At 39.0% G+C, this 14,342-nt stretch overlaps 1 protein-coding gene and 1 long non-coding RNA gene across 2 annotated transcripts in view; one reads left to right on the top strand and one right to left on the bottom strand.

Moving 5' to 3' along the window:
- The window catches only part of LOC306987907 (SLAM family member 9-like), a 436,375-nt gene that overhangs the window by 104,565 nt on the left and 317,468 nt on the right, over positions 1-14,342 (top strand). The gene's annotated exons all lie outside the window — the stretch shown is intronic.
- Positions 11,187-13,242, bottom strand: LOC306988726. The gene is made up of 3 exons (XR_013795491.1): positions 13,111-13,242; positions 12,214-12,250; positions 11,187-11,215 (listed from the first exon to the last, which is right to left on the bottom strand). It is a non-coding gene; the product is annotated as an uncharacterized lncRNA (long non-coding RNA).

Below are 14,342 nucleotides of genomic sequence, written 5' to 3'. Positions count from 1 at the left end.
GTGGCCGCACTGATAGGACAAAGTCAGAAGGATCCGATAAGCCATTTTTACCACAAAGTATAAAAAGTTACATCCAGTCATAAATACCATGTCTGCTTATCAATCTGTCACCCCTGAACAGTCAATGCAATAAATACAAAAGGGGAAACATTCTTTATGATTTACCAGTCAATTTGTGATGAGACATGATAATATCCCTTAACCCTTTATGACCTGCCATACAATTCCACCCGAGTATATCTTCGTATTTTTACATGCTGCAGCTGTCATTCTTTTGAGCATTTTCATATGCCATACATAAAAATAATCCGTACACCCCGAATTTGAAGACTATGTAATAAATCAATAGTAAGTAGGCTACATAAATAGCTCAAAAGTGCAATAAACAAAACAAAATTAAAATCGTTTTTTAACATATTTTATTAAATACAGAAATATCATAAATGTCAACCTCAAACTTGACAATGTAAAAAACTTGCATAAAACACTTTACAACTACACACAATTGTTTTTAACTGTTTACATACATAAGATAGGCTACACTCATTCAAGTTCATCTTCATGGACGCGAGTTTTGCCAAAACCCAATTTATACTTATGCGTCGAACTCACACAGCCTTGTTTATAGGCTACTCGATGACGTAATCGCGGTGTGGACGGTCGTGCGCGTTGGGTGCGCAAGGGCCCATTTCGCCCGGCGGTGTGCACGGCAGATTTCATAAACGCCCCAGGCGCCTCACGTTTCTGCAGTTGAAAAAAAAAACTTCAAGCAGAAAAAGCGACCGACGTCATCTCGTCTCTTTTTTTTTTTGAGCGCTCTCGATTAGACTGTCAGGACCATAGACAGTATATAAAAAGGACACAGCGACCCCATAGGTTTCAATGGAGAAAAGTGAACCCAATTTGAAGCACTCACTTCCTGATGCTGCGCAGGCTCAAACTGAGCTTGACGACGTAGATGTGACGTTCACGTGAGCAATGTGTCTGACAGCTGTCAGTCTTCTAGTAGCTGTGCAGAGAGAAATCTGAATCATTCCCTTCCGAATCTCGCAGAGACTGAGAGCGTGAGCATTAGCTGTCCATGAGCTAGCAGCAGGAGCAACTTTATCTCTCTCTATGGGCTTCTCCCTTGACTTTATCAGACTTTATGCCTCCACGTCGCCCCGATTGCTTGTGAGCTTCTCCGCGTGTCTGTACGGTAATTTCTCTACTGTGCGACAGAGAGTCGCGTGGGTTATGACGCAATCGTTAGCCTATTTTTACAAAAACTGCTTCTAAGGGGCCGTAACGTAAGATACAAGGTAATGGAGCCTTTTATACAGTGTCGTGTTTCTTTAGAAATAAATAATGTCTTTAAACGCCTCAGATGTAAAGTTATTCGCTGTCAAAGTGACGCCAAAATGAATGGGAGTCAATGGGATGCTAACAGCAGGAGATGTTCTGATAACCAATGGTGGCCCCCGGGGAAGCTTTAGTTTCCGGCTGATGGATTACACCCTTGGACAGGACAGCTGACTCGGTGGTTGGATAGCAACATAAAAACATTCTGTGTGATCTGGGCCGATTGGCAGTGCTGTGTGTGCCTCGCGTTTTCGAAGCTGAAAAAAGCGGTAGGTGTGATCGGGGCCTTAAGAGCTGGAAAGACTGGATGTTTACATGCACAGCTTTTGTTTCAATCGGACTGAATTCATTCTGATTGATGAATGTGAATGTAGTTTACATGAACACTAAACATCGTGATGTGATACATGATCGGGTTTATGTGCGCATTTTTAAGTCAAAAGATTCAAATGGGAATAGATTTTTTGACATGCGCACACTGCACAAATATACAAAGTTTCCCGCGGTTGTCGCTAACCATTCTCCTTTATTGGTTCTTTATTTATTTTAAACAGCAGACTTAATATTAATCCAATTCTGTTCATAATTTGGAGACTATGAACATATGAACCATCGTATTGTTTGTATCTGTCACGCAGTAAAAATGCCCAAAACCAGTCGTCTGTGGACGAGAATCTGAAAGAAGGACTGGTGAGCCGTTGTCCTGCTTCACTTCACAGATGCGGAGTGAAAGGAGAATTATAGAATGACAGGACATTGATTTATATGACACTTTATTCATCAGGAGAACAGCTCATTCAGCGCGCCATATGTCGTCCTTTTGTTGCCCACCCAAATAATTGAGGCTGTGTTCCTATGTAATGGGTTACACTTTCAGTTTTGGTTTTAAGTGTTTACATGTTCTCTCGATAAACCCCTTTCAATATCGAAATTATTTGTAATAGAGCTGACGCTTTGAGTTTGTTATGTTATAGCCCTACTGTTTTTCTGAAATATCTGTAGTGACTGCATGATATATCACTGTATTATTACCGCCATGCGAGCCACAAACTAAAGCTTGGCTAGCCGCTAGAGGCTCGAAAGCCGCACAATGAGTAACACTGGTTTAGACAATGGCCACATTGGATCGGTGAATAAAACGTTGCAGAATAGGGGAGTAATGTGGTTTCTGATGCTTAAAAGTTTTCTGCTGTTATAAGTGATCAGTGCAGATGTCATGTGTGCAAAACGTGAGTGTGACCCAAGCCAACAGGTAAAGATCAAAACAATCTAAATGTTAAGGTTCATCACTTTCAATGGTGTAATACTTAAAATATGTTTAACTGATAACTCACCATGGACAGTAAGATTGAAACTCTTGTTTACACTGTTGGTCTGAAGTTTATAATCTCCAGTATGTTCAGTTGTGGTGTGTGTGATGGTCAGAGATCCAGTTTGATCGTCCAGCTTCAGTCTGTCTCTGAATCTCCCATCAGGACCATCATATACAGTCATGCTGTCGGCCAGTACATTGATTTGAGCTATTAAAGTGTTTCCATCTCCAAACCTCCACAGAATCAGATCATCATCCATCATGTCAGTGAGACTAGAGTTTAGAGAGACTGAATCTCCCTCCGTCACTGACACTGACTTCACTGCATCTGTACCAGCAAACACTCCTGAAGAACATTGAATTTGTCACAGATTAAGGTTTAATATGTTTTTTAACCTAAAATAACTGGTTTATAAGTAATTAATAATACAGTCCCACAGTTGGCCCATTTACTGCCCTTGCTCCGAAAAATGATTGGTTTTGGGAAGCCAAACATGCCAAGCAAAGCACAACCTAAATGGACAGACTTCATTTATCATTGATTTTGCAGAGCAGATCATTTTTAAGCGTGCTCTGTGAACTAGTGGGGATCGTAATACACATTCAATTTCTCCTCTGAATTCTCTATTAAAAAAACATAATTGGCAGTAAAACAACTTAATTCTGATGGTGTACATTGAATGGTTTGCATTGCTTCTTTTTTGGAGATAATTAAAATTATATAATTTACTTCCCATCATATTATTTCAAACCCATTCTGTGAAACAAAAGTAAATGTTTAGCTGATGTGATACATTTTCAAATATGGTAAGAAAAGATGCTGCTGTGTTTTTTGCATCTTCCCTAATTTTCTGTTGTGGTTCACACTTGCGCAGCATCTTTTATAGGGTTTAACCAACAATGTAGATCATCTGTCTGATTAAAAATGTCTATGTTTAAATATAAATAATTAATGTGTTAAAAATAATATAATATATATAACTTACCAACCAGGTGCCACAAGTAGAGCAAAACAATCATGTGAACCATTTTAAAAAGTTAGTGCTGAAATTATGCGAACACTTCTGTGACAGACAGATTGTGAACAAACAAGATGGTGTTAAACTGAAGCTATAGCGTTTGCATATGTATCCTCCCCCACAGGATTTGACCACAAACCCATTGCACTATTCTTGCATGTGTTGGTTGTATTTGTTCATCTAACCCCTGTTATAACTTACTCTTTTATTTGTGGCAGAAATTTTATCTCTAAACACTAGGGATGCACCGATAGGATTTTTTTTGGCCGATACCGATTTCAACAAACAACTACTGGCCGATACCGATTCCGATACCGATATTTGTCACTTGCATACAATACTATTCAGTACTAGCTAGTTTATTTCTGCATCAAATTATTTTCACTGAACATGGATTGGATCCATTTAACATTAATCTGACCAGCATTATAAGATAGGCACAATGATAAAAAAAAATACAATAAGACAACATGACAACGTTCAGAGGTGATTTTTGCTATCCAATATTTATTTATTTAACAACATTAACTCATATTTGATTACTTCTTAGCAATAGAATCATATTTAAAACTATTATGATAAAATGGCTTAATAACTCATGAACAGTTAATTCAGTAGTTGTGCATGTTGGACTAGAACATTAAATAATTTCAAATGAACATAGATCTGTTTAACATAAAGATAAAAAATATCACATGACAAACTTCAAAGAGTTTTTTTGCAATAAAACATTCCTTCTTAACAACTGAATCATATTTAAAACAACTTAGCTTAAAAACTCATGAACAGTTCATTCAGTCGTTGTGCATGGTGCACACTAAACATTAAATCATTTTAAATGAACATAGATCTGTTTAACATAAATATAAAAAATATGACATGACGAACTTCAAACTCATGAACAGTTCATTCAGTCGTTGTGCATGGTGCACACATTAAATCATTTTAAATGAACATAGACCTGCTTAACATAAATATAAAAAATATGACATGACGAACTTTAAACTCATGAACAGTTCATTCAGTCCATTTGCTGTTATCAAGTATTAAGGTCGCTGCTTTAGAAACAGGGGCAGGTTCTTCTTTATAAAAAGAAGTTTTTCTGCTTTTTCACAGTGCAGTCGGTTTCTTTTACTGTCCAAGACATTGGACGCAGCACTGAACAATCGTTCACTGTCGGTGCTTGTGCTCGGTGCACACAAATACTTGCGTGCAGTTTGCGCAAGAGACGGAAAGCGACCTTGATTGACACACCAGTATTGAAGAGGATTCTCATTTCTTTCAATTGGGATTTCTGCGAGGTAGGCATCCATTTGTGGCATGGTAGGGTTAATCCTAAATCCATGTGATAAATTTTCCTCCAGAACTTCGTCGAACATGTCACACAGACTGGGTGCATGTTCACTGTCCTTGCGCGACTTTTTGGCTTTTGGGTTGTCCTCTGGGTGGCGCACCGCGGGGTTTCCGTCACTTTCGTCGCTCAAATCCAGCTGTGCTTGCAGCATCATGCGCTTTTTGTCAGTGTCGAAGTAGTTATCTTTGTATCTTGGGTCTAACAGTGTTGCGATACATAAAGTGGTTCTGAGTCATTTTTAGCAAAACGCTTTGTCACCGCATCTAGTAGTGTTTTTTTGGTGGTTTTTACTCCCTGGTCAGTTTCAAGGTCTTTGCTCAGTAGCCGCTTTAGCGCAACAATTGATGGAATCACATCCGCTGCAGATGCTCCAGATGCACTCATCTCCCTCGTTAGTTGCTCAAATGGGTAAAGAATAGAAACTGTGTTCTCAATTAAACACCAATGATGGGCAGTTAATGTCACAGGCAGAACATAATCTGCACTATAAGCTGCGATTGCTTGCTTTTGATCCAAGAGGCTTCTCAGCATATAAAAAGTACTGTTCCACATTGTTGAAACGTCTTGCTGAAGAATTTTTGGTTGCATTCCCATCTGAATTTGGACACTGTGTAAGCGCGAGTACGCGAGCGGGGAATGCTTGAAGTGGCCTACTATTCGTCGGCATATTGCTATCACGTCAGATATGCTCCGTTGACATAACAAGCCCTCGTTGACAGCTAATTGTAAAGTGTGCGCAACGCAGGGTAAACTCGCGACATTACTGACATCCATTGCCTTTGTAATGTTTCTTGCATTGTCTCTGACAACTGCATGGACCTTGACTTTGTCGATTTTCCACGTTTCAAGCATTGTGTTGAATGTTGAAGAGATCGCCTCTGCGGTGTGTGAACCCGTAAATTCCTGTGCGTGCAGCAATATTTTTTGCAATTTGAAATCTTTATCAATCCATTGCCCAGTGAGACTGAGCATACAGGTAGGGCTTACATCAGAGCTCCAAATGTCGGTTGTAAAACTGATGGCTGAAATATCAGTGGTCAAGAGCTCGTGTATATGCGCGGCTACAACATTGTACATGTCTGGCAGGCACACGTCCGAAAAATATCGCCGACTAGGTAGGGAGTAACGTGGCTCAAGGTGTTCAACAAGCCTCCAAAATCCCACGTCTTCCACAACGGAAAACGGCTGATCGTCCAGTGCGATAAATTCCATAAGTTTTTGGTTAATTCCCTTTGCTTTGATGCTGTCTTGAGTAAACTTTTTTACTTTTTCAAATACCTGGGCCACAGAGGGTGTCGGAACACTGGGAGGCGGCAGTTTTTTCTTGGTAGCACTGAGGAACGCAGCATGCTGTTCAGGATGTTTTTTCAGGTGGCAGATTAAATTAGACGTGTTGAAATTCTTAGCCGTGGTACCCCCTCTAGATATTTCAGCTGAACACTCGTTGCAAATGGCGATTTTTTGGTCTTTATCCGAGATTTTGAAAAAGGCCCAGACCGCAGACATTTTTCCGAGACTCCTATTCAGCGTGCATTTCTCACGTGAATGTCACGTGAACTTCCCCACCCCCCGATCCACATCTGACAAACTATATTTTATTTCTTACAGATTTCATTTTGTTTTGGTAAGTATTTAATTATTTTACCCAGAGAAAAACTTTGAATATGCAACAGATATGCAACTCATTGCCTTCAAGCAATTAATTAATAAACTAAAAATCGGCCTTTTTCATGCTTTTGCCGATATGCCGATGGTGTTAAATTAATCAAAAATCGGCCGATAAATATCGGCGGCCGATACATCGGTGCATCCCTACTAAACACCTGTTAAGTTCTATATCACATTCAATTATTAAATTGATCTTTGAAATTGTTGTTGACGCTTCTTTTCTGTCCTTTGAGTTTAGTTCATTTCCTGTTTCAGTCTCCATGTAATCTCTCTCTCTCTCTCTCTCTCTCTCTCTCTCTCTCTCTCTCTCTCTCATACTTATTTGGTTTCACAAATTACCTTTCAGCAATACTAGCTAACCGAGCAGAGTACTAGAGTAAACATACCCATCAAAATCCTGCCAAAGCTATCCTATCAGAAGAAACAAACGTTTTTACAACGGGAAATATTAAGATAAATCAATACACTTACCATATATAATGGTCTATTTCGATTTCCACTTACTTTCTCTTGCCAATTCCCCAGCCAGAATTAAACGTCGACGAAAACCCTGTATATACTGAATCAGACTCTGTGGTGGCTCCTCCGGTAGAGCATCATTACACAGTACCGCCATTGGTCCCCGTACACAATGTCCAAAGACTAACTGATTGGGACTAAATCCCAAACTCTCCTGGATGACCTCACGTGTGGCCAACAACAACCAAGGTAACCCTTCCTCCCAGTCACCTCCTAACTCCGTGCAATATGCCCTCAACAAAGACTTCAGCGTCTGATGATAACGCTCTAGGGCACCCTGACTTTCTGCATGGTACGCACTTGATCTGTTGTGTCTAATGCCGAGCTGCCGCAACACCCCTTGAAACATGTTAGAGGTGAAATTTGATCCCTGATCACTCTGAACAACTTTTGGAATTCCAAAAATAGATATGAACTGGGATAAGGCTTTTACAACCGATCGAGTGGTGATTGAACGCAAAGGAAAAGCTGCAGGATATCGAGTGCTCTGACACACTGTCAATAAGTACACGCTACCAGACTTTGAAGGTGGTAAGGGTCCAACACAATCCACTAACAGATGCTGAAATGGCTGTTCCATAACAGGTATGGGATACAAAGGCACAGGCTTTATGGTTTGATTTGGTTTTCCAGTCAACTGACACGTTGAGCAAGTCTTTATATACTGCCTTACATCACTCTTAATACGAGGCCAGTAAAAATACTGCAGCAAATGTTGGTAGGTCTTATTTACACCCAAATGACCGGACAGCCCACCATGAGCAGACTCTAATACAGAATTTCGCAAAGAAATGGGCACAACTAACTGTATAACTGGTTCAGTCAAACCTCCCTCTATGTTAGAAGTCCACTTCCGCAATAGTACCTCATTCTCAATGAAGTACCCATTAGCGGAGCTCTCTGCAACATCTGGAGACAAAACAGCATCAAACAGAGAGTTCAAAGATGAATCTTCTTTCTGAGCAGACACCCAAACCTGATGGGGAATAGAAGGCAAAGCAAGGAGACCAGGCACTACCCTCTAAGAGGTTAAAAAGTCCTTAGAATCATTCAGTTTTGCTTCAGCTGATTGTTTAAGCATTGCACGCGTGAGTGCACATGACACAAATACCTCTGGATACTGCTGGGAGATATCGGTCTCATCCAATGGAGCAGGGCAAGTAGCAACCACAGGTGGAGGTGGAACATCACGCCACACACGGTCACCCACCCGCCAGATTATTCCCCAAAATCACTGAAACTCCTTCCATTGGTAGCGGAGGACGGACTCCCATCACAACTGCTCCATTTACTAAATCAGATTGGAGGAACATGTTATGCAGAGGTACAGACAATGTTTGCAATCCAATGCCGCGAATCAGCACACTGTTTCCTGTATTAGACTCCTGAGTGAAAGGGAGAACAGATTCCAAAATGAATGATTCTGATGCACCAGTGTCTCGAAGAATCTTAATAGGAACCTTCTCCGTACTTCCAAGCAATGACACATAGCCTCCTGTAATGAAGGGAGCATACCCAGCATCTCCAACATTGCAAAATACCGCTGGTTTCTCCAGATTCTGTAAGATATCAAGACAACAGTCAGAATTATTATTATATATCTGAACAGATGAAACGGCAAGAGCAGACCTGTGTTCAGATTTAACACGCATCAGTTTTCCTTTAAGTGCTAAACAATCCTTTTTCCAGTGTCCCTTTAAATGACAATAAGTACACTGGTCATTTTTATCAGCATAACTTTTAAAATTCCTCTCACCCTTATTATCAGAAAAGGCATGACGGACAGTTACGCCCTCTGTCGGGCCATCACTAAACTTTAACCTACTTTTCTTGACTTCATATTTATGAGTGAGTACATACTCATCAGTAAGAATGGCAGCCTCTTCCATAGATGTAACATTTCGATCAGTCAGAAAGATGGAAACATGCTCAGACAGAGTGCTTTTAAACTGTTCTAATAGGAACAACTCATGAAGATCTTCACGACTAGTTACACCTGAAGCAGCACACCAGCGATCTAACTGGATTTTTAAGTCTCTCCCAAATTCACAATACGTCTGTTCTGAGGATTTTCGCATGTTCCTGAATTTCTGTCGATAGGCCTCTGGTACCAGCTCATAAGCTTTCAGTACTGCCTCTTTAACCCTTCGGTAACTTTGGCTATCACGAAAACTTAATGAAGAATAAGCTTTTTGTGCCTTACCGGTTAACACACATTGTAACATCAAAGTCTGTTCAGTATCTGGCCATTTCATAACGTCTGCCAAACGCTCGAACAAACTGAAAAATGTCTCTACATCAGTTTCACTAAATTTTGGTATCAGCTTAATATTATTGGCTACGTCCAACCCTTTTTTACCAGACCTGGGTGAACCACTTGCACTGTCCCCCAGTTTACCCTCACCAATTAGCTGAAACCGCATAGCCTCGACCTCCAATTTACGAATTTCAATTTCACGATTCAATTTCACCTTTTCTACAGATGGTACTCAACCAGAATGAGACTTTTACTGCCGCCGTTCCCGCGGCGGTAAAATTGCGGGGGTGTATTTGCTGCCTTTGACCGCTAAGAGGCGCTACAATCGCAGACTTTGAAAAGTGTCAGTTTATTCTCTCTATAGGCCCTATGCACAGCTTCACTACTTCCTGAACTTAAGCAGGGACCTTTGTTTCCTGTCTGCCAGGATTGGCCAAACTGATTAATCCAGGTGTGTCTGATTATTGTTGTTGGTCAGACACACCTGGATTAATCAGTTTGGCCAATCCTGGCAGACAGGAAACAAAGGTCCCTGCTTAAGTTCAGGAAGTAGTGAAGCTGTGCATAGGGCCTATTGCGTAATCTGCCGCCGCGCCCCGGCTCATTGAGAGTGTTTGAAATGTGGTAAAACAGATCAATTCAAGTTAAACATTTAGTTAAATGAATTCATATAATCACAAGACTGAAATTAAATGTAGGCCTAATACATTGAATAAATAATGAAAACATTTCAACACAAAACATTGCAATAGAAAAATATTAGGCTACATCAATGAGGCTTTGCAAGAGCAACGTTTTATCTGACGGTAGCGCAGTGGACAACGCAACAGCACGAGCATCACGGAGCTTCCCAGCAAGCAATTTTGCGTCTAAAAGACGTCTAATAGCCGTCAAAACACAGCCCAGACGTCTAGGCTAAAACAAGGCTAAATTTGGGCTGTCAGTGAAAATCTAATAGACGTCTAACCATAGACCAAGAATAAGACGTCTAAGCATAGCCCTAGAATAGACTAGTCATCAATTAGACGGCTATTAAACGACTACATATATACGTCTAATAGACGGTGCATATGGGTCTAGGCTAAAACAAGGCTAAATTTGGGCTGTCAGTGAAAATCTAATAGACGTCTAACCATAGACCAAGAATAAGACGTCTAAGCATAGCCCTAGAATAGACTAGTCATCAATTAGACGGCTATTAAACGACTACATATATACGTCTAATAGACGGTGCATATGGGTCTAGGCTAAAACAAGGCTAAATTTGGGCTGTCAGTGAAAATCTAATAGACGTCTAACCATAGCCCAATAATAGACTAGTCATCTATTAGACGGCTATTAAACGACTACATGTGATGGCTAAAGGATTCTTTTCACTCAAATAACATGTTCTCATAAATGATAATCCATCCAAACAAATTAAATATAAAAGGTTTTATTTAGACAAAGAACATTAACAACTTAAAAAAAGTTCAAAACATAACAATTACCAAAAAAATACAATATAAAGATGATAAAAAATATTGAACATCAACAATTTAAAATAACAAAAATATAAATAATGACCAAATAAGAAGTAAAATAAAAAACCTGTTGGTTTCTAAAACAATATTAATTATTAGCTTTATTTCCGTAACCACCCCCCCCCCCCCCCCCCCTGCTCTCCCTGGCGCTTGCTAAAATGCCCCCAATTGCATTTTTTAATTCAAATTCAGTTGCAGTTGGAAAGTGTATCATCACAGCATCTGCCAAATAAGAAAAAAAGAATTTGCATAAGAAAAGCATTGTTGACACCATAATGTTTAACTTTAATCACAGTAAATGTGACTAGTCATTCTCTTTTGCTTGGATGCACACTAGTGTTGGGCAATATAGAGTTAAGATGCATGCATTTTCCAAAGCAATATATTAAGACTATCATTTATATCAATATAGCCTGATGTCACATTAAAATTAATTATATAACCAGTTCATACATGTATATTTATTGTGCATTACCATTATTCAGCCTAAAAACAGAAATAAGCTCCCTGGTGAATCACTCACTGCTCTTGACTGAGAACTTTAGTAAGAATCAATGTATAATTTATACAGTGAAGTCTGTTATTTTTCATTTTCATATTATTTTCATTTAATTACTTTCTTCAATGCTACTGTTAATATAGCTTCTTCTTAATAACAAAGAAAATAATGCCTTTATGATCATTATGACTTTAATAATGATTTTTATCTTCGCCACTTTGGCCTAAATGTCTGCCATTCTTTTTTATTTTATATTTTGTTACCTATAAGGATTTATTTTTAAAATAGGGACATTAGTTTGGCTGTAATGCTCAGTCACTTGCAAAATAATAAAACCAACATGAAAAAGAATCATGATAAAATCGTGAATCGTGATTTTCCTGAAAAAAATTGTGATATGATATTTTTGCCATATCGCCCACCCCTACGTCCCCTTTAAATCTTTCAGAAAATTATGTAAGTGTATCGGATTATATCGAATTGTTGGCTGAATATCGTGATATATCATATCGTGAGCTGAATATTGTGTATCGTATCGTGAGATTAGTATATCGCTACAGCCCTAAGTAATACTATAATTGCACCTAAGGGAACATAGTAAAAGAAAAAAACATATCATGGCCCCTTTAAGTCCTTTTTTATCACTGATCGATGCATCTTTAATGAATATATAAAAGGGATAGTTCATCAAAAAGTGAAAATTCTGTCATCATTTACTCACTTTCAAGTTGTTCCAAACCTGTATGGGTCTCTTTCTTCTATTGAACACACACACACACACACACACACACACACACACACACAAAAAAGACATTTGATGTTAGTCAAAATCAGTATTGACCAATTGCAGGATAATTTGCAATAAACCAGTGTCTTAAAATCCAAGAAAGTTGATCACATCACTCCAGTTCTGAGGTTTTTACACTGGCTTTCTGTCTGTCAAATAAATGATTTCAAATAACTACTGCTGGTTTTTAAAGCATTGAATGGTTTAGGGTCAAAGTAAATTTCTGATATTCTGCTGCATTATGGACCATCCAGAGCAGACCTCAGGTCATCTGGGACAAGTCTGTTTTTTAGTCCACAGAGTCAAAACTAAACATGAAGCAGCATTCAGTTCTTATGCACCATTAGGAACAAAGTCATAGAAAACTGCAGGTCTGCTGCAACTCTTAATTATTTTAAATCAAGGTTAAAGCCTTTACTGTTTGCCACAGCCTTTTATTCATTGGAAAGGAATAAACAGTTATAGGCCTCTTTTTAAATTGCCTTATGTTGTTGTTAAGTTTTATATAATGTACTTGAATTGACTTTTGGTGAAATGTGCTATACAATAAAATTGCCTTGCCACATCAAAAACTAAAATCTAAAATATATTTATGGCTTTTATAACAAATAATGTTAATCATGTCGCACGTTTCATGTTTACCCCCTTTAATTTACATAATTAAAGTTTAAGGGAACACAGAAAAACAGTTACAGTAGCCTAACGTACGTGCGGCTAACGTTAGATTGTTAGAATAAAAGCATGTTACCTTCAAAATGTCATGATTCCTACACGATAACAAATACTGTATTTAAATAATGAACACGTGTCAAAACGAACACACATACTTACAAGGTCAAAGTAGAAATTGGAAGGTTTGCTGTTGCTCGACCGTCTCCGACAAATGCTCAGTGAGCTCTCTCGTGCAAAATAAAATTGAAAATGGCGTCAATGTTTATCGCGATATCTGGCAACAGTCATCGGGTCTCGTGCGTTGCCCGTAGTCATGTCTCTGTTGGGCTGTGCCATCTAGCGGTTGAGAAATGTAATTGCATTTTTATTTTATTTAAAATGAAAGACAGTCAAATTATATCGTTGTGTGTGACAGCAAACATGAAGCTGCGTGGGTGAAAAACATGTAGACAATTTGAAGACTATTGTGGCTATATCGCTGGCCTAAATCAGGGCTATATCCAAGACGTTAAACGTAGACCACTGATCGCCTCGATCTCGCCGGGTGGGCTAAGAGCAGACTGCACATAGCCCGAGCTATTCAGAGCTAGATCGTGACTACATATAGACCATGTCATGAAATGACACTTGCACCTTGTACATATTATTAACAATGCGAACATGATGGGATATCAACCATATCTTATGCGCTGCCTGCCCAAAAAAACTGCAATTTCAGTTTTGACTATAAGTGGGCTACAAATATAGCCGGTCTGACTACGAGCTAGATCGTGTCTACGCACAGCCTACCCAGAACATGTCAAAGAAATGAAACCAAAACACCTTATAACCACAGTTGATGTTGCTTACATGATGGAATATCATACATCTCGCAAGTTATTTAGGAAAAAATGACATGTAACCAGATTCTATGTTATTTCGTCTAGAAGTGGGTTACGCATAGCCGGTCTATATCGGGTCTATATTTAACCGAGACGGTGAAATGACGGCTATTGCTTGCTGGGTTCAAGCGATGCGATATCGAATCTCACTAGCTTTTGCTGACAGCGTTAAATAATTTACCATTCTTGATGCTTAGATAGGTAACTGTTTATTGAAGTCAAGCGTTTTGTTTAATTATCAATGGCACATTACAACATACATTTGCTAGATTCCAGTAGAGCCGCTGCACAGACGACAAAACTGATGAGGGAAGATTGTCAGCCGATCGCGTCAGAAAATGAAAATGACGAAGCTATCTTTAATCTGCTAAATTATTGTTTTGTGAATCATCCACGAAATTGAGATGACTGACAATTGATACCTGCCATAGCAAAGGAAGAAATTTTTAAAAACAGATCCTGGACATTTCAAGGTTTAAATAAAGTGTCGGGGGCAGTTTATTTATTTAA

Source organism: Phoxinus phoxinus (assembly GCF_949152265.1).
Source record: "Phoxinus phoxinus genome assembly, chromosome: 20".
NCBI lineage: Eukaryota > Metazoa > Chordata > Actinopteri > Cypriniformes > Leuciscidae > Phoxinus > Phoxinus phoxinus.
This window is presented reverse-complemented; position numbering and strand designations above follow the sequence as displayed.